At 44.0% G+C, this 19,418-nt stretch overlaps 1 protein-coding gene and 1 long non-coding RNA gene across 8 annotated transcripts in view; one reads left to right on the top strand and one right to left on the bottom strand.

The window, feature by feature from the left end:
* Window positions 1–19,418, bottom strand: part of NTRK2 (neurotrophic receptor tyrosine kinase 2) — a 311,589-nt gene that overhangs the window by 160,035 nt on the left and 132,136 nt on the right. The gene's annotated exons all lie outside the window — the stretch shown is intronic.
* Window positions 3,896–13,416, top strand: LOC108400419 (uncharacterized). Its single transcript, XR_005062724.2, has 3 exons — window positions 3,896–3,980; window positions 9,287–9,378; window positions 10,423–13,416. It is a non-coding gene; the product is annotated as an uncharacterized lncRNA (long non-coding RNA).

Raw genomic sequence — 19,418 nt, 5'->3', positions numbered from 1 at the left:
CAACCTCCCTGAGCCAGGGACCCAGGGAAAGAGGAGGGTCCCATAGGCATGTGGATCACATCCTTACAACAGTGTGACGAGCAAAGCAGCATCATGGGCAGATGACGCTGAGAGAAAGAACCAAAGCGGGAGCCGCAGCCCCGGGAGCTCAGCCAGACATTGTGGTCCAGGAGCGGAAGTGAGGCCTGAGTGGACCAATGTCTTTGGCCAAGGTTCTTCCTTGGGGCTCATAGCTGATTTTCTCAGGTCCTCAGAAGGAGGAAATTATTAATGTCTTAAAAGCAGTGCTCATGCTCTAGTAACGTAAACACATGTTGAATGAAGGGGGCCCTGGCAGGCACTGGGGAAACATGTACAGAGGGCGACACTTGACTGTGGAGGGTGATGGACTAAGGTCACCACTGCTCACCGGAGAGGTCAGGGTCTCTGCACAGGACAGCGTGGAACCCCAGTGTGTGCTCAGCACCCAGAGCAAGATGACCCAGGCCTTCCCTGTGCTGAAGAGCTGAAATGGCAGGAGAGCGTGCTGGAAATGCCAGGCAGGGGACTCAGAGGGATTCCAGAGTCACCCCCATTGGCTGTGCCATCAAATTTCTGGGGAAAAGGATACATAATTCTGCCTGTTGCTTCATTGTTTTGTCTATGGGATTCAATACATCTGCACATATGTACACATCTGGGCCCCTAAGGTTTTCACTTTCAATGAAATGCTTTCTCATCAAGTAGCCCTGGACCTCACTGTCCCCCAGATTCAACCTGGGACATTCATTCTTTTGCTCACTTATTCAACAAATACTTTTTATGATGAAATATCTTAAGGCAAGTGAACAAAAGAGCAACATTTTGTGCCATCAATGCAGCTTACATTTTGTGGGGGAGACAGATGATCAAAGTGATAGCCGGGAAATGCACAACGTGTCCGTTAGTGACTAGGGCTTTGCAGAGAGGCAGGGCTGGGAAGAGGAACAGTGCAACCCAGTAGGAGTAGGACTGCCGCTTGATGAATGGCCAGGAAAGTCCTCCAGAGATCTTTGAACAAGGGCCTGCAGGAGACGAGAGCGTTCCAGAAAGGGGGAGTCACAGAACAAAGGCCCTGGGGAACGAGTGTACCCAGGCTGGTCTCTGAACAGCAAGGCACCAGTGAGGCCAGGTACTCCAGGAGGCGGATCAGGGAAGCTTATGCCGGCAGTCAGTGCAGCCACTGGACAGGGGCAAAGCAATGGGGTTCTAGATATAGTTCAAAGGTAGAGCTGGTAAGAGGTTGGACAATGGGTGTGAGGGAAGGGATGCCATGAGCACTCGCAAATATTGGCTTGACTCACAGATTTATTGAGATGGGTTAGACTCTGGGAGGATCATATCTCAGGGGACAGTTCAGGACTCTGTTCTGGATGTGCTAGTGTAAGAGGAAAACTGACATCCAAGCACTGCTGCTGAGCAGGTGGTTGGCCCTATCGGTCTGGAGTTCAGAAAAGGAGCCCCCCCGGCACCTCACCAGAGCTCAGAGGTGGGCAAAACCAGCACTGAGATGGATTCAAAACCATGTAGTGGGATAAAATCTCCCAGAGAGGACGTGCAGCTAGACAGGAGGGGTCTCACGTACTGAGGTCTGGGGCTCAGCAGTGGCTACCAGAGATGAAACAAGCCAGCTCTGAGGTGGGAGGACAACAGACGGGCGGGGGTCCTGGGTGCCAAGGGAAGTAAGCACCTGAAGAAGATCCGCGAAGCTGTGCCAGGGGCTGCTGACGGCCAAGTGGGATGAGGATGGAGCGTGAGCGTGGGAACTAACCGTGGTGACCTTGAAGGCGGCCGATGTGCTGCTGCGTTTGCGCAGAAGCCTGGTTTGAGGGAACTGAAGTGAAAGGAGAGAGGAACGGGAGAGAAGGGCAGCCTTTGGGGATAAAGAGCACCAGGGGGCAGAGGGGGCGGAGGTCAGGGACAGTTTGTTTTCTCAGATGTGAGACAGGGCAGTGTGTTTCCAGCACAGAAGGAAAGGTGAGGTTGCAGGGAGAAAGGGATGGTCGCCGGTGTGATGCCCTCCGTGGGGTGAAAGGGGCAGAATCCAGAGCACACGTGCAGGGCTGTCCTGGAGAAACAGTGATAGGAGGGAAGGCCAAGCCACGCACCAGCAAATGCATGGGGCACAGGGCAGGTTCTCTCCTGGAGGCTGGCTGTGGTTTTCTCCAGGCAGTGCAAAGCACAGTGGGGAGCTACGGAGACTAAGGAAAGAGAGGGAGTTAGGAGGAGGAGGAGGGAGAGGGATGTGGAGGGAAGGAGGGCATGGAGCCTTTCTCTAGGAGACAGGGAGGCTGAGGGCTGCCCATGCCGCTGGCGACAGGGTGCCCAGCAGTGCCCGGGCTTGGGGAACACTCAGGTACCCGCTGGCTGTTCCGCCAAGAGAAGAGCAAGGACACCGTGAGTATGTGCAAGGGAGTGATTAGGGACCGTGGCCAGGGAAGTAAAGTTAGAAGTGAGCACATGATGAGGTAGAGTGAAAATAAAAGGCGGGGCTGATGTTTGTGGTCCAGGAAGGTCAGGGGACTATTGGCTGGCATCAGGGGAGCAGAGGTAGCAGGGTAAGCTGGAAACAGGATCCGAGCAAGGGCTTCTTGAGGCTGTGGAGAGGTTGGTAATAACAAGGTCAAGGAAGGGTCCACACGAGAGAGTGACTCCGGCGGGACGGAGGGTGCGTGTCTCACAAAAGTCTGTACTTGGTAAGAACGGGCTGTATATTTTCTTCCTAATCAGTGAGGATAATCAACAAAGAGATCTTACTTTATTTCTAAGGTCTGAAGAAAGAAGGAAGGGAGGCAGGGAGAGAGCGGGGGATGGCGTGGGGGGTGGGGTGGATGTTGGCAGCGAATGCACCACTTAATAATATCGTATTTTTGAAAGTAGAGCTTGAGAAAAAGTAAAGAAACCCAACACCCTGCAGTTTCAGAGCTCCCCAAAGTCCTTCATCCATGCCTCTAATAAAAAGCAGCAATTTGTCTGCATTTTGCAGACACGCTTCATGTGCTTGCAGCTTCCCCCTCGCGCGCTGCCTGTGTGTGCAGGGATTAGGGGTACGGTGGCGGCAGGACTCCTGGGCAGCAAAGCGGAGGAAAGCCACAGGCACGCCGACGCCCAGCCTGAAGGAGCGGAGCCTGCCCTGCGTCTGCGTCTGCGTCTGCAGTCAGCTCGGCGTCCTGAAGTCTAACCCTGGGCCAGATTCAGCACAGAGCAGGGGGGGGGGACACCCATTCCGTAAATATTGGCTATTGATCAAAGGAAGGAAGCTGCCACTGGTCCGGATTTTTACTGCACGTGAGTGAACCCCAGGAGGTACCTGCCTTTGGAGGAACCCCAGGAGGTACCTGCACGGGTAAGGACATTTCAAACTACGGTTTGAAGTCCCCAGTTTTTATTTTCATTTCCACCCAGTCCACAAACATTAAGGGAACAATTATTATGTGCCAAATTTTGTGTAAAGAAGTGGGGGACTCACATACATGGGTCAGTGGCACAGATTAACCAAAATGAATAGGATACAGTAGAAGCCAGTGAAAAGTCAGAATTCAAACAGATTAAGTCACCTGTGGTCTCTACTGCAGTAGGTTCTTTAAAAGCCTATTTTGACTCTTCTGGTGAGAAGTGAGAAGAGCAGATGAGAGCTGCCTCAATGTCCCAACACACAAAAACCATCTGACAAAGATACCCATTAGGTTGACCACCAAACCACAAATGCACAATAATAAATAATACACAGCATTGGTCAGAATCGGTATGAATGTGGGTTAATTACTACAGCAATAAAGGAAGTGAGGTAATTTATTTTTCAAAGAGTTAATGAAATGGATGTTTCACCTTCCAGTGGCTTCTCATACATCTTGGCATTTCCTCTGTTCCAGAAATTGAATCCAAGTCTTACAGCCAAACATGAAGAAAATCATTAAGGCCTCTGTGCAGAATTTCACTTATTTTTCATCAGTGAAGCAAAGGTAAATAGAACTGTTCTGTATTTTAAAGACTGAAACTATTTTGAATAAATAAACCATTATTTATTTTACTTCACAGATCGTCAATAGACGTTCTCAAAATAATATATATTATGGGAAGGAAAATAGTACTAAGTAGGTAACTTCACTCTCCCAGTGTTGTTTTTTCCTTAAAAGATTGTGAATAACTTTTGCATTATAAAACACATGCTTGCTGTTGGTAAAAAATTTAAAAACGCAGAAAGTGTAAACAATAAAACTAAAATCACCTATAATGCCATATCCCATAATTATTAGCATACAGGAGATTTTAGCACATTTTTTCTATATAAGAAATAAGTTTAGAATCATGATGCATATAAAATGCTATACTGCACATAGTTTTAAATTCTGAACTTTTTACTCAAACTGTGAGCACATACTTGACTTTTACTGTCTTTGAAATGTTACCGTCATTCAATTCGTCATTCTGATATTATTGAGCATTTAGATTTTTTCTCTTTTTTTGCTGTTACAAATTCTGTGGACAGTACCAACTTCATATGCATGGCTTTCTCTCATCTCCATCCTTGTTTACTTCTGGATGGACTAAAGTTATCACTGGTATTGTTTTCCCATTCTGAAGGACATTTTTTCCCCCAATATATTGTCTAATATTATTGCTAACATACGTGTGAGCTATGAGCTACTAAATAATCTGCTTGGTATCCAGATTATAGAAATTTTAGATTTACTACTAGCTTTGTAAATTGATTAGTTGGTTCTCCACCATTTTCTAAACACTTATAATATCCATAAATATTAACATCTTTCTCTTTTCCTTAGATTAAACCTCTTAAATACATTTCCTCTTATTCCAGTAGCTAGAAATTTCAGAAGAAAAAATCATAGTGATAATATATACATTCTTGTATTCTTCAGATCTTAATGGGAAAACTTCAGATATTTCACCATTAAGTCTGATGGTGCCTTTTGGTATAAGATGTCCAACATCCGTCCATGCTCACTGCAGCATTATTTATAATAGCCAAGACATGGAAACAGCCTAAGTGTCCACCAGTGGATGAATGGAAACTTTAAACAAAATGTGGTATACATATATAATGGAGTACTACTCAGCCATAAAAAATGAGGAAATCCTGCCTTTGGGGACAACATGGTAGGACCTTGTTGGTCCATTATGCTAAGTGAAGTAAATCAGACAAAGAAAGACAAACACTGTAGATATATATATGGAATCTAAACAAAGAAGCACTAAACTCAAAGAAAAAGAGGTCAGACTTACAGTTATGATAGGAAGGGGATATGGGGGAGGGGCAACTGGAGGAAGGTATGAGAATGATGGACGTTAGCCAAACCTGTTGTGGTGATCATTTCCCCATATAGTAAGCCAAACCATCATGCTACATCTTAAACTTATACAGTGATGTATGTCAGTTACTGCTTAATAAAACTGGAAAAAAAGATTTTTAAAAAAGATGTAGCATCTTAGCATCTTTATTATAAAGGAGGTATTCTTCTCTTCTTAATCCTCTCATTTTTATAAGTTATTTAATTCTGTCAACACCTAAACCACATGGAGATAACTAAATAGACTTTCTTCTGTAACTTAGACTTAGTCACTGTACTCTTAGCTTGTCACAGTACCACAGCATTATTCTTTTGTAATTAGGTTGTATAAAAGGTTATCTGAAGTTTTATCTTTTTATGCCTAAAAGTCATAGGACAAAATCCTTTGGTACAAAGTCTCCCTCCCATGCCTCCAATTTCGCCAACATTCATAGAAGCCCTGTTAGGTTCCAGTTATGGTTTCTAAGCACTTTAAGTGCATCTTTAAACAGTCCTATAAGGTAGATCTTGTTATTTCCATTATTCTACGTTTGGGGAAATGTAAGCACTGAGAAGTCAAATCATTTGTTTGAGTTCCCACAGCCAGTGAGTGGCAGAATTAGGACTTGGAACCCAGGCAGCCTGCCACGGGACCGTGCTCATGGCCACCACAGCCATAGCCACTAGATGTATACCAGGCTTTACCATCTGCCACCCAGATAGCCTTGGACATGTCACTTATCATCTCTCACCCACAGTTTCCTCATCTAGAAATAAAGAATAACAGTACAAACAGCAATACCTACCCAGCAGCATTGATATGAAGAGCCCTGTGTCTGGCATGGGGTAGACACTCAATAAAAGACAGTTTACATTTCTTAATGCTACTTTTATGTACTTAACAAATATTTATCAAATGCCTTCTCTGTGCCAGACATTATTCTGGGTATTTGGGAAATAACATTATTCTCACAGACCTCTGTTACAGCAGATTCCAAAATCATTTAAGATTATGTTACATATACTTTTCCATATTATTCTCAACTACAGGCTCCCAATCCATGATCTGCACTTCTGGAATCTGAAACATACCAAAACCCAAATGTAAATTCAATTTGGCAATAAAACCTGACCTAAATCGCTGTTAGGTTATTTGTAGACTTTGCTTATTCCAATTAGTGTAACTATTCTTATTTTACTGCAGAAATATCACTGCACATGATTATAAAGAGCTCCCCAGGTGCTCTGAAGGTGGTAGTGGTATTCACTATAGGAACCATATTGCATTTCTAGAATCCAAAAAGTCCCCAAATCCAAAGCTTTTGGGTCTAGGCATTTTGGATAAAGAACTGTGGTCCTGTATCATCTGTGATGATATTAGATTATGTTAGAAGAGAATCATGTCATATTCTAGTGTAATTGGATAGTGAAACCAATCTGTTCTCACAATTAGAGCGCAAGTTCTGTGAAGTCACAGACTTTCCTTGCTCATCACATTGTCTCCCTCAGTACCTCACATGTTCCCAAGTCCCTGGAAGGTTCTTGATAATCATTACGCTCAAATTAACCCAAGAGCATCCTCCTTGATCCAAGGTATTTCAGGTCCATGCAGAGCTATTTCCTTAAAGACAACAACACAGCCAACATTTTCTAACCAATTGTGGGACAAATGGACAGGGCAGACCACAAGAAGAGTTGCCCTTGACGCGCATATCTGTGCACCTAGAGATGATCGTCTACCTTGTACCAATGTGCTTGGCCTTAAGTATCTGAGAAGTAGTTGTTTCATTAACAAAATGTTCAAAATATGTCAGCACATTTTAACAGTTTTGCTCCCACCATAAGGCTAATACTAAACATTTTGGCAAAGCGTGGAACTATGGGGCTCAAATGATGAGGGATCCTGTTTCTTTGAGGTTTCTGCTGAAAGATGGCCCCAAGTTACAATGGGATCCAGCATTCTGCCTTGGCACAGAGCATGACCCATTAAATCCTATCCTACCCTTCAACCATGAAGGCCTCCTTATGTTTCTGGAGCTGTTTCATCTTGTCAATTGTTTTGAGTCTCATATTAGGTTAGGACTTGCTGGCATTGCAGGAGGAGATGCAGAAACTGCCTCAAGCAAGCTCTATAAAGCATAAATACAACAACTTACATTATTTTCACATATTATATTTTTCAAAGTATTTCTGCATACATGATTTCTAAATAGTTTACCATGAGCTGGCTTCCCTGAGTCAGTTGCATGTTGCCATTACCTACTCAGTTATTTCAGCACTAATGTGGAAGGCAAGGATTTTGCATAATTTTGCAACATGACTATTATAAAGGAGGTGGGAGGCACAAGCAGCTGTGATTCTCAGCCAACCCAGGGCATCATCTCTGAATTTTTGTGGGTTTATGGTTATCTCTGTCTGAATCTCATAGTGGAAGATGCCAGAAAAATGATCCCATGGTTCTGGCACCTGAAAGACACATCCTTCTTTGATGTGGAAAAGCTCACTGTACCAGCAATTGCTGCCCTTCAGAGTCTGGCTAGTTTCACCGACAGAATACATTTTAGCACATTCCATCTTGCAGTGCAGGGTTATGCACAGATGAACACCGAATGTATCTACTATGATGATTGATGATGATGCTGGGGCAAGCGAGGAAAGGGCCCTCGCACAGGGCCAGGCACTCAATAATTGCTGATTGATGAATGGTGACAGCTACTAAATGCCACCCTAAAAGATCACTATTCCTGAAAAGATATGTAGGGTAATCCAAGCTCCCAGATAAAATGCCTGGGATTGAATTGTGGAAGTCTTTCTCAATGGAGGCATGCCTGAAAGAGTGGGAAGGAATACTTAAGCAGTTGTTATGGGTTTCCTTGGCCAAAGAATACCACTTATCCAGGAGAGGAGACTAGAGCCATACCCACTCTAAGGAATGTAAATTATTGCCTGGGCAAGAAGGCAGCTGTTTTTGGTCTATTTTGCCTATGAATGGTAGTAGGAGCTTGACCAGCTACATAATATGCGATGTTCAGTACTGAATGAAACGTGGGCTCTTTATTCATAAATTATTAAGTATTTCAAAATTTTGACAGCACAGCATTAAGCCATGAATGCAGCCCTTCTGCAGGGGACACTGTGTGAAGGCACAGTGTGCGCCCATGAAGCAGTCTCATCACATGATACTGCTGGGCATCTGATGCATCTACATCTCCCACTTCCTGATTCGTCCATCCAGGCTGCCCCTCACCTCCATTCACTTATACATGAGCCCATCCTTCCAGGGGTGGCAGAAATGCCAGCAAAATACTGTGTCTTTCTGCTCACTATATCCCCATGGTTCTTTAAACCTGTTTCATGGTATCTATATCATTGTACCTTACTATATTTGTTTTGCAAACTTTAAATTCCCTGTGAGATTATAAATCTCTTAAGGGTATGTTTCATATCTCTGCATTCCTTGAAAATGTCCAATGTCCCTGTGTGACTGTCAAATGCTTGTGTACTGAAATAAACTGGGATTATTAATATAGCAGCTCAAGCCTATAACTAGACCAGACAAAACCCACTGTGTTTTAAGTTAAAGAGACAGCAACAGAAGGAATTAGAAAATATATGAACTGAATTCATTTTCTCAAGGTCAATATAAAAAGAAAATAATATGAGTCTTTGTATTTCTGAAAGAATTGTGTTTTCTAGATGCAATGGCAAATGCAATTTCTCAATCTTTTGGAGTTGATCTGAGTCTTACTGTCTTACTGTGAAGAATAATTTACAAATTTTATTTTCTGAGACTGTGAAATACCTTCTTGTTTGAGCTAAAAGATCTTGCTTTCTTGGAAGTTTCTCCTACTTTGAGTCTAGGACCTGCACCTCTTCTCCCATTCAGGGAGAAAAGAGAGCTGGAAGACTCTCGTAAGGCACCTTGCCATCTGGGAGCACTGGTGCTGACCATGCGTTCTGTCTCTTCTTCTCTCTTACAGGAGTAGGAAGCACTCCAGGAATGGTTAAGAGTGTAGACTCTGGCTGGCTCTGGTTGAATTCTGGCTCTGAACTTATTAGCTCTATGACCTCAGTAAGTCATGGAGCTTCCTTGGGCCTCAGCTTCCATCTCTGAGAAAACGGGGTAGTAGTAATATCTACTATTAGTAGTATGTAATACTGCTATTCCACATCATAGGAAAGTCATAGCATTACAGGAGTTGGTGTATGCAAAGCACTTCAAGTATTGCCTGGTACATGGCAGGTGTTTCTCTCAGGGAACTTCCAACATACCACAGCCCTAGGAGACCAGACATGCCTTTCTTTCTTACTAGCAGTGAATACACATGTGCACTCGACCACAGGGAGACATGTGTACAAAACAGCACATAAACACTAAAACAAAGGCTAGGGGAAAAATTAACAAAACTCAGTGCTAGACACTCAACAGGGGTACTACAAGAGAATTCTTATACACTTCTGGTATGATGGAAAGTTAGCCAGTACCTCTGGCAAGTTAATGGCAATATATTATTATAAGAGTCTTAAAAATTAAAACCTGATGACTTAGAAACTTTGAGTCTGAGATAAGTGCTAAGGGGAAAAAAACAGAAGTATGGACAAAAATGCCAGTATGGTATTATTTTTATAAATGAAATTGGAAATTATTTGAATGCCTAATACTAGAATATGATTACGTACATCATGGTTTATTCACAAGATCAAATATTAAGGAGCCATGAAAAACTTGATTGAGAAATATTAATTCCATGAAGAAATCTTTGCATATACAATATTATTTCAATCATGTAATAATTATATGCAAAGAAGGGTATCAGAGGAAAAAAGTAAAATACTCCTGGATGGCAAGAATATAAGAAATTTTTACTCCTTTATTTGTAATTGATATATTTGTTAAAAATGCACTACCGGTATAATTTTAAAAAATATCTTAGGAAAGGAAATAAACAAGATATGAGCATCAGAATCAGTTCATGACCATTAGGTGGTAGTTTAAAATTTATTTACAATATTAAGAAAAGCTTTAGAGTTTAAACTGTCCCTCCCTGAAACAGGGGGAATGTGCACATTTGTACAATAATCTACCTTATTATAACATATTCTTTCTCTCTTATAGGCTAAGATCAGTTCAAAGAAAGATGGAACTAAACAATACAAAAAGAAAATGCCTTCGGCCGCTCAGTGAAGTGGGACAGGGAGAAAGGGGAAGAATCAGAAGCTCCTGTCTGGTGCCGGCTTCTAAAACCACTGATCTGGAGATTGTGTTTATCACACTTCTAACCAACATGGCTAAAGTTCAAACACTCATTAGGACACTATAAAACCCTTCCTGGGTTTAAATGAGATGGGATGGTGCATAACCTCCCAGGTATGGGGCACAGAACACCAGAGCATGAAGGTGGCTGGAGACCCGTAGGGACTCTTGGTGAGGCTGGAGTGTGAAAGGCAGTTTGGAACAGGGTGGAAAAGGAGGGAAAGGCCAGATGACACGAGGTCTGAATGGTGCAAAGCACCTCCTAAGCCCGTCCTGCTGCCAGAGCCTTCCCCGTTCCCATGTTTAGCATCATCCACATGAGCCCTTTAATGTCTTAAATCCAGTGACAAGCGGACTCAGCACGGGGTGCGTGTTACCTAAACCACTCCTATTCTGGTGCAGTGGCAGCCACAGAGCAGCTTTGCCCCCAGAAATTTTTGATGGAATATTCCTAATAATTACTAATGTTTTCCTGTCTGATGAATGAGAAACAAAACACTCTCAAATTCAGTGAGAAAAAAATCCCTGCCATCTCTTGTGGAGAGGCAGTGGCCATTTAGGAGGTCCCTATACAAAAGAAAACTATGGAGCTCAGTGAAGAGGATCAAACTGCCCCATCCATCAAAGGGGAAGAATATAAATCCATAGATGATCCCTGAAGATGTCAGTGGACCCCACTATCTATCTTGGAGTATCAGAGCAGAGTTTGTGTGGGTCTCAGAGATGAACCCTAATTCACAGCTCACACTCTGCCCAGGGCCCAGTGCTACCCAGCAGACAAATGGGCAGACCATCTCCTCCAGTGCAGCCTGCAGAAACAATATTCAACACATCAGATCCTGAGAAGAGCTTGAGAACTGAATTGGTTTAGTTGTTCAACGCAGAGAAAACAAAACCATTCTAAACTCTCGGATAGCATGGCTTAACACACTACCCAATTACATCAGTGAGCCCATGGAGTGAACTTGCCCTCCAAGTTCATTTGACTATCACATTGTTTAAAATATATATATATACATGATCTGCCCTTGTTAAAAAAAATACATTGTTAAAAAATAACCTATATGTGATCTGTCAACATTTTAAAATCAGGAAATTTCATATAATACAGAGTTCTGGCTTAAAAAATAATGAAATGGGACAATCCTGCAGAATGGTCCACATTCTGTCAGCAGAAATGAAATCTCCCCCTTTATTAGGGCATGCAGTGTCCCTAGAAACCCACTGTACTGATTTATGTATTTGCCTGGCCCCTATAGTAGACATTGAGTTGGTAATCCTTGAGTCACAGATCACACAAGTAAATATAGTAACTAAATATCTCACTCTTCTCCAGCTTATAGAAGAGATTGACAGACATTTTCTTTCTTCCCTTTACTTGAACTTTGCTAGCTGAAAAAAAAAAGCCAATAAAAAAATTCAATGTTTTTTAAAGAAACAAAAATCATATTGAGTTGGAAACATAAGGGATAATTCTACTTTTTTTTGGTACTAATGAGTCCATTTGAATTATCTTTGGAATGGATAAGAGAATTTATCTGTGTGGAAGGGTGGAGGAGAAAGTGGGGGGTTTATCTTATTCTCTAGAAAATCTTCTGCTGAAGCCAGAATCTCCCCAACGATGAGCAGAATTAAGGAGAAGAAGCAGATCTATGGAAATGCAAAATTTCCCTGTCATAAGAATAAACTCTAGAAGATTAATTTTTAGCTTCAACATAGAATGAAGTTATAGCTCTTTGATAAATGATGTTCTTTGTTGTCATGACAACGGGGCCTGTAGGGAGGGGTGCATAAAGAGGCCTGCCCATAAATCAGAACATTTTAAGAAGGGGTTAAAACAAACATCTCTAGACTATTCCCAAGATGTAGTGCCAAAAATGTAATTACAGACATTTGTATCAGTCTGCCATAAAGCATGACAGCTCCAATTTTACAAAATGTTAATTAAAAAAGTCGATTAAACCCATGTCCCTCTGGGAGAAATTAGTATCACACCTAAGGTTGGGAGTCAGTGCAAGTCAGAGACTGTGAAAATTGGATGACAGAGTCAGAAAGGTATGCTTAAAAGCAGACTAATTCATGAGCAGTTTAGTTAAGAGCTTGGGTTAGATTCTGACCCTCAAGAGAAGAAATGTGGAGGACCAGGTAGCAACACTAATGGCCTTTCCGGAAGCTTGAGAGAACAGAAAACAGTCATTAGAAATTCGGAAAAGGAATTAGAAAGGAAAACTGACATTCAGGTTAGTTTCACCTGAAAATACAGGAACAGAACACAAAAGAATCATCTGATCTTGGAGGACACAGGAAGAGGTAGTAACCACTAGCAACTTCCAGTGAGAGCAGAAAAGATGGGAATTAGCTTGAAAAAGTGCTTCTCAAGGAAAAAATCGTGAGTCTCCACTCCAAGGGTCACAAGAGACAAGTTCTGTCTGGACTGTGCAGTGTTCTTTTAAGAATGTACAGTGTTTGCCAATATCTAAACATTAGGAGATTGCACACAGAATTCTGGCTTCTTCTCTTTCAGAAGAAGATGACTCGGTCTCAGTAGGCCTGGATACCCATGTGGTGACTGGAGGTGGGTTTACAGAATAGAAGTTTGATGACGACAAGGGGTTTGCACTGTTGAGCCCTGTGGCCTTCACACAATGTGGGGCACATAGAGAATACTCGAAGAATGGTTGAATGAAGGAGTGGGCAGCAGCTGTCCTCTTTAAACAGGCACACACTCTCCAGGGGGCTTGCCCACCCACACTGTTACCTGCCTAGCCTCCAGTTGGCTTTCTAGTTTTTCACTTTGCTCTGTGCTTTTCTTTAGTTGGGACACCATGTTGCCTCTTGCCATGAATTCCCTATAGAATCCACCCAAAGGGCACACATCAGGCTGATGAAGTGAAATGACAATACAATACAGGCGTACCCCAGACACAGGGCAGGTTCAGTGCAGATCACCCCAGTGAAGCTAGCATCTCAGTAAAGCAAGCCAGATGAATTGTTTTACTTTTCAATGCATACAAAGTTCTGCTTACACTATACTGTAGTCTAAATGTATTCAGCAGCATTATGTCTAAAAAATGTGTGCCTACCCTAATTAAAATACTTTATTGCTAAAAAATGCTAACCAATATCTGAGCTTCCACTGACTCATAATCACTGATCACAGATCACCATAACAAACATAATAATAATGAAAAAGTTTGAAGTATTGTGAGAATTACCAAAATGTGAGAGAAGTACACAAAGCGAGCAAATGCTGCGAGAAAAATGGGGCTGGTAGACTTGCTCGATGCAGGGTTGCCACAAAGCCTACAGTTCGTAAAAAATACAGTATCTGCAAAGTTCAGTGAAGTGAAGCACAGTAAAATGAGGTATGCCTGAAATATTCCTTAAGAGTTTTAAGGAATAGTCCAAAAAGCAAGCTTCCTTTAAAGGTTTGGCATCATTGCTCATTCTACAGGCAGCAAGCTGTATAAAAATAGTTGCCAGAGCCTCACCCGGGGCCTGCACGAGGCAAGTACTTCTGATAGGCTTTGGATCTGATCACTTATTTTATTTATTCATTCAACAAACACTGAACCTCTTCTAAATGCTAATATGACTAAGGGCCATGTACTATGTCTCTTTCACCTTGATGTTCAGAGACTTAAATGTTTTTCAGTTGAATGAATGAGTAGTGGGAATCACTACAGACTAACTATATGGGGATCTACTATGTGCCAGATAGATATATTCTTCATTGACCCCTACAATCTATGTGCTTGAAATTATTATTCCTATTTTGTAAAAAGGGAAACTGGGACTTGGCGAGGTTAAGGAATAGGTCCACAGCATGGGGGAGACAGGGATTTGAACTTAGGTCTGCTTGCCACCTACACCAGGTGCATTCCATGGCACTACCAGCATCTATTTTCAAATGCAGTGGGTTCAATAGTGACCTCCAAAAAAAAATTGATGTCCAATTCTAACCCCCAGAACTGGTGAGGGTGATCTTATTTGGATAAAAGAGTATTTGCAGATGTAGGTAAGGATCTCAAGATGAGATTGATCATCCTGGACTTGGAAGGTACCCTAAGTCCAATGACAAGTATTCAAATGACGTCGGGCAGATAGAGATGCAGAGAGAAGGTGATGTGAAGATGGGCAGAGACTAGAGGGGTGCAGCTATAAGCCAAGGAGCACCAAGCATTGGCAGCAGCCACCAGGAGCTGGGAGAGGCACAGAACATACCTTTCCTCAGACCCTCTGGAAGAAGCATCCCTGCTGACCCTTCAGTCTGAGACGTCCAGCCTTCACAAGTGAGAGGATAAATTCCCATTGTTTTAAGCCACCATACCTGGGGTAACTTGTTAGGAAACCAATACAGCAAAATATTCCTGCTCCCTGCACCAAAGAAATTCCCCAGAAAGTGTAGCCTATGCTGTTTGTAGTGAGGATCAGCCTGCATTCAGGTCCCTCAAGCTTCACTGACCTTTCTCACCCCAGAGACTTGATATTTATGATCAAGCCTCTCAGCCTGAGGTCCCACACAGCTTTATCTAGAAACGTCTCACATCCCAACAAAAGTGAACTCAACTGAGAATGATACAGGCTTCTTTTGCTTCTTTTTACAACACGAGTACCTCTGACAAGAATGGCATATGATCCGGTGCTTTGGAATAATTCAGTTTAATGCCGCAATAGAGGACCCAGGATCTTCTCACTAGATGATCAAATAAGGCACAATACTAAACTGGGTGTGCAGGAAAGAAGACATCATTTCTGTGTGGGTAATCCGCTTCTATGGGGAAGACAGGAATTGAGCTGGGCTTTGTAAGGGGACAGCACCAATGGCCATCACCGTGACCATGCTCTCCTCCCCTGGGCACCTGCAGCATGTCACATGCTGTCCCACTGCCTTGTGCTTTTCCTGTTCTGTCTCCTAGTCACCCCGCAAGGTGGATGTCTGCCACCCTCATTTCCCTGGGGAGGAATCTGGGACTTACAGAGCTGGGTTCCAAGTCCAAGGTCACCCAATCTGTAAGTAACAGGATACCGACAGATGAATGTACACGGTGGTGGGGGAAGGGCCAAACCAGGTGGAGTGAGCGGTGTGAGGAAGGAGAGCAGAGGTGGGGGGTTGGGAAGGCATGACTGAGAAGATGAGCCGGAGAGAGAATGTTCTGGAAGAGTGTGGGCTTGATCTACTGAGCTCTGTGAGTCGCCAGAGGTATGTGAGTTCAGGGCTGACTGGCTCACGTCTGTGTTTTGGGAGGAAAATGCTGGACTCCCAATGGTGGAAGCACAGGAAGAAGTGCTGAGAAGGTGTGAGAAGGCTGCCCCCACTCTCAAATGTAGAGAGCCTAAGGGAAGGTGGACATGGTGGAGTGGAGAAAACCAGGCAGGCTTGAAAGATAGCAGGAGCAAGACCTGGCTTGATCCCAGGACAGCATCAGAGAGGAGAGAGCAGGGAAGATGTGCCGGCCAACCTGGAGGCTTGTGAGGATGAGCCAGGCGGCAACCACAGCAGAGGGCACAGAGCCAGGGCTGTGCGGGCAGGCAGGGTGGGTCCAGTTAAAACAAGGTCTCAGCCTTCTTGCCTCCTTTCGTGCCTCAGACTCCAGACACATCCCTCTGGCAGATCCTGCTGTAGCTTCTCGCCCCACCTCTGATGGAATTCCTTCAAGGGGCACTGGCTGGAGTTTAGGGGATGAATCTTTAAATTAAATACATAGTTTTGAGCTCTCCAAAGGAAATAGTGCACTCTAGGCATGGATCATGCAAGGTGTATAACCACCAGCCTCGTTTCCAAAAGGCCCACCTCACCAGCATCAGGACAGCTGTGTCTCAGGGGCCCAGAACTCGGCTTTGGGGCACAAAGTACCCCAAACAATGCTTTCATCACAGATATGAAATCGCCAAACTTAGTTAAGCAAACTTAGAGCTGGGAGCCACCCCAGGCTCCGGGGAGCCTGTTCAGGGCTGTGAGAATGATGCTGGTTCTAGAGCACATTCCTAGTTGCTATTGTCCTGTCCCGCCTTCTCCACACAGCCACCACGCAGTCCTCTCTCCACACAATCCTAGTGGAAAGGTGCACCAGGAATCTGGGGCCAACATGCTAAGTAGTCAGGGTCTAAAATAATCTGAATTCCACACACTGGTCTCATTAAGGAACAGTTGGAAAGAGCATGAGCAAACACTAGACTGGACTGGAGCAGAGCAGGTTCTGAATTCAGACTTGACCTGTGGTTCTTACAACCTGCAGACGTGGGAAAATCATGCGGGGATCATTTGCTCAAACCGTGCAGCAGCCAGCACCCTCGTCTCTTTCCAGGAGGACCACCCTTGACCTACTGGAGACTGCTTTTATCGGTTTCGACCTTCTGCCAGACTGGTGGGTGCACAAATTATGAAAGCCCAACTCCCAAATCTCTGGAGGGGCAACTTCCACTCCATACATTCCAGAACCCTCCAGCAGGCTATGTCTGAAATCATTCTCCTGCTAAGCCCCTGCTTCCTGGCCTTGCTTCCTCCACCCCCTCCCCCGGCTGCACTAGAACCTGCCCTTAATAAGCCACTCATACATGAATCTCCATGTCAGTGTCTGCTTCCAGGAAGCCCACCAGCCTGAAGACCAGTATCTACTCCATGCTGCTCTGGAGAAACCATATCTTGAAAGCAATGAGCAGAATATCCAGCAAGAGGGTCACAACAGGCAAAATCTGGCAAGAAGACATGTTTTGTTTGGCTCACAGAGACTTTAAAAAATGTGAAGGGCCTTGCCAACATTTAAAACTGGGAAATTTCATGCATAAACCCAGATCTCCCCTTATCTTAAAAAATCAGAGAATTTGGCTACCCTGAGCCTGCATCCTGGCATGACAACGCCGGCAGGGGCTGTGCCTGGGACCAGTCCCCACCAGCCCACCTACTCATTCACTCATATAGTGACCCATACAGTTGCTACAGCCATGGAGTTGGCAAGCTATAGTCTAGCACATAGAAAGCACTCACTAACGTCTGTTGAATCCAAATAAAGCACCATTTTTCTTGAAAAAGATTCTATTTGAGAACTACTAGAGAGCAGGGGTGAATAATTTCATAAGATAATAAATACATTGCTCTGTTTCACTCCAGCTCGGTCCCCATGCCTGGCAAGGTACAGATATACACTTGGATGAATTGGTGACTGGAGTTATGATGATAGGAAATTTGTTTGATGGAGAACACAAAATGAAATGAAATAAAATCACTTGTGGCTTTAGTATGTAGGCAAGAAAAACAAAAACAGGTCTTAGTTTCAGATGTTGATCCATGTTCCCATAAATAAAAGGATGGCTACAGTTCAAAAATGACATTTTAAACATTTCAAAATGTTGACTTGCCAGTCTGTGTACTTCTCGTGTTTTTTTTTTTAATAATTATAGTTGAAGCTCTTTAAACCAATGTAACCAGTAATAAGTCCTTTAAGGAAGCAGAGAGTCCCTTGAGCCCCAGGACCCAGCTGTCCAGCTGAGTGTTTAGGTCACTGTCAGATGGGCCAGTACATTTTACAGAGGTGGGGGGCAGTAGGAACCCAGTGCATCTGTTCAAGGGGGTCGGATTAGACGGCTCCTTCTGCCTCAGAGCACCTCAAAGACCTTCCACTTCAAGGAGTGTAATTGACCAAGGCCCCAGCTATACCCTGAAATCCATCTGTGCTCTGAAATCCACCCCCTCTTTTGCACAGAGTCCATGCTCCCCACGGGCTGCTCCGGCACCAAGGACTGAGCACCAAGGTATGGAATACAGTCCAGATCGCTCCTGGGAGACAAGGAACTCCTCCAGCGGGTGACTTTGGTTCAGTGACTCCCCGGCAGTCCTGCCCATACTTCCTGAGGGTGAGTGGCAATCTAGCCAGCTTAACATAACCCCCTCACTCTCTTCTGCCTGAGGACATATTTGCTTTGCAGTCTGACCCCCTGCAGCTTTCTTGGGCCCCTTCTGCATTTTCTCTCCCTCCAGAGCTTCTCCTGGTTAGAGGCCTTGCCACTTTCATTCTGTCTCAGTGCCTGCTTCTCAGGGGACACACTCTGCATTTGAAAATTCCTCCTGCCCACATTGGCAAACGCTGTTGGCTCTGCCCAGTCTGAGGCTCCCAAGTTCTGCCTGGTTACATGGGTCCAAGAAGAAAGTACTTACAAGAGAACTTAAAATGAATGCATTTTAAGGAATTGGATATGGAGTTAAGAGAAAGAAAAAGAAATAGAAGGAGAAGGAGGGAGAAGGGAGGCAGGAGGAGAAAGAGGCAACTTCTCAGTAGTTCTTGCATTTGGCAGTTTCTGTTAAGAAAATAGAAGTGAAGATGCCCTGACACACAGCCTCTTCACATCTCGGGAAAATCCCTCAGAGACTCCTGGTGTTGTCTGTCTCACTCCGGAATCCCAGGGGTCAACCTGCCAACTGGGGATGAGATGCACAGTCCCTTCGAAGACCGCTGGCCAAGGAGCCCTGTGGGACCACAGTGAAGACCACAGGGTTATCATTCTTGACACCCCAACCTCAACATTGCCGGCTGGCATTCTGTGGAAGGGCAGGAAAAGGAAAACACAACGGCTGCATGTAAAATGTGTCTCAGAACCAGGAGAAGAAGAAGACAACTCACACTCCTACCCAGCTAAGAGGGTTAATGAGAAAAGGAAGCCTTTGAGCTGGTTATTTCATAATTCACAGCAAAACAGAAAAGGGAGACAAAATCAGCAGCACCATTTAGAAGCGCTGGAAAATGGAAGTTTCCAAGCTGTCATAAATAAGGATGGATGCATTTGCCAAGTCAGAAGTTTCGCCAAGTTTGAAATCCACTCAGTCCTTACATCTTGGAACTCAGAACGGAACACCAACCTTT

The sequence above is a fragment of the Manis javanica genome, chromosome 2 (genome assembly GCF_040802235.1).
Source record: "Manis javanica isolate MJ-LG chromosome 2, MJ_LKY, whole genome shotgun sequence".
In the NCBI taxonomy this organism is placed as follows: Eukaryota; Metazoa; Chordata; class Mammalia; order Pholidota; family Manidae; genus Manis; species Manis javanica.
This window is presented reverse-complemented; position numbering and strand designations above follow the sequence as displayed.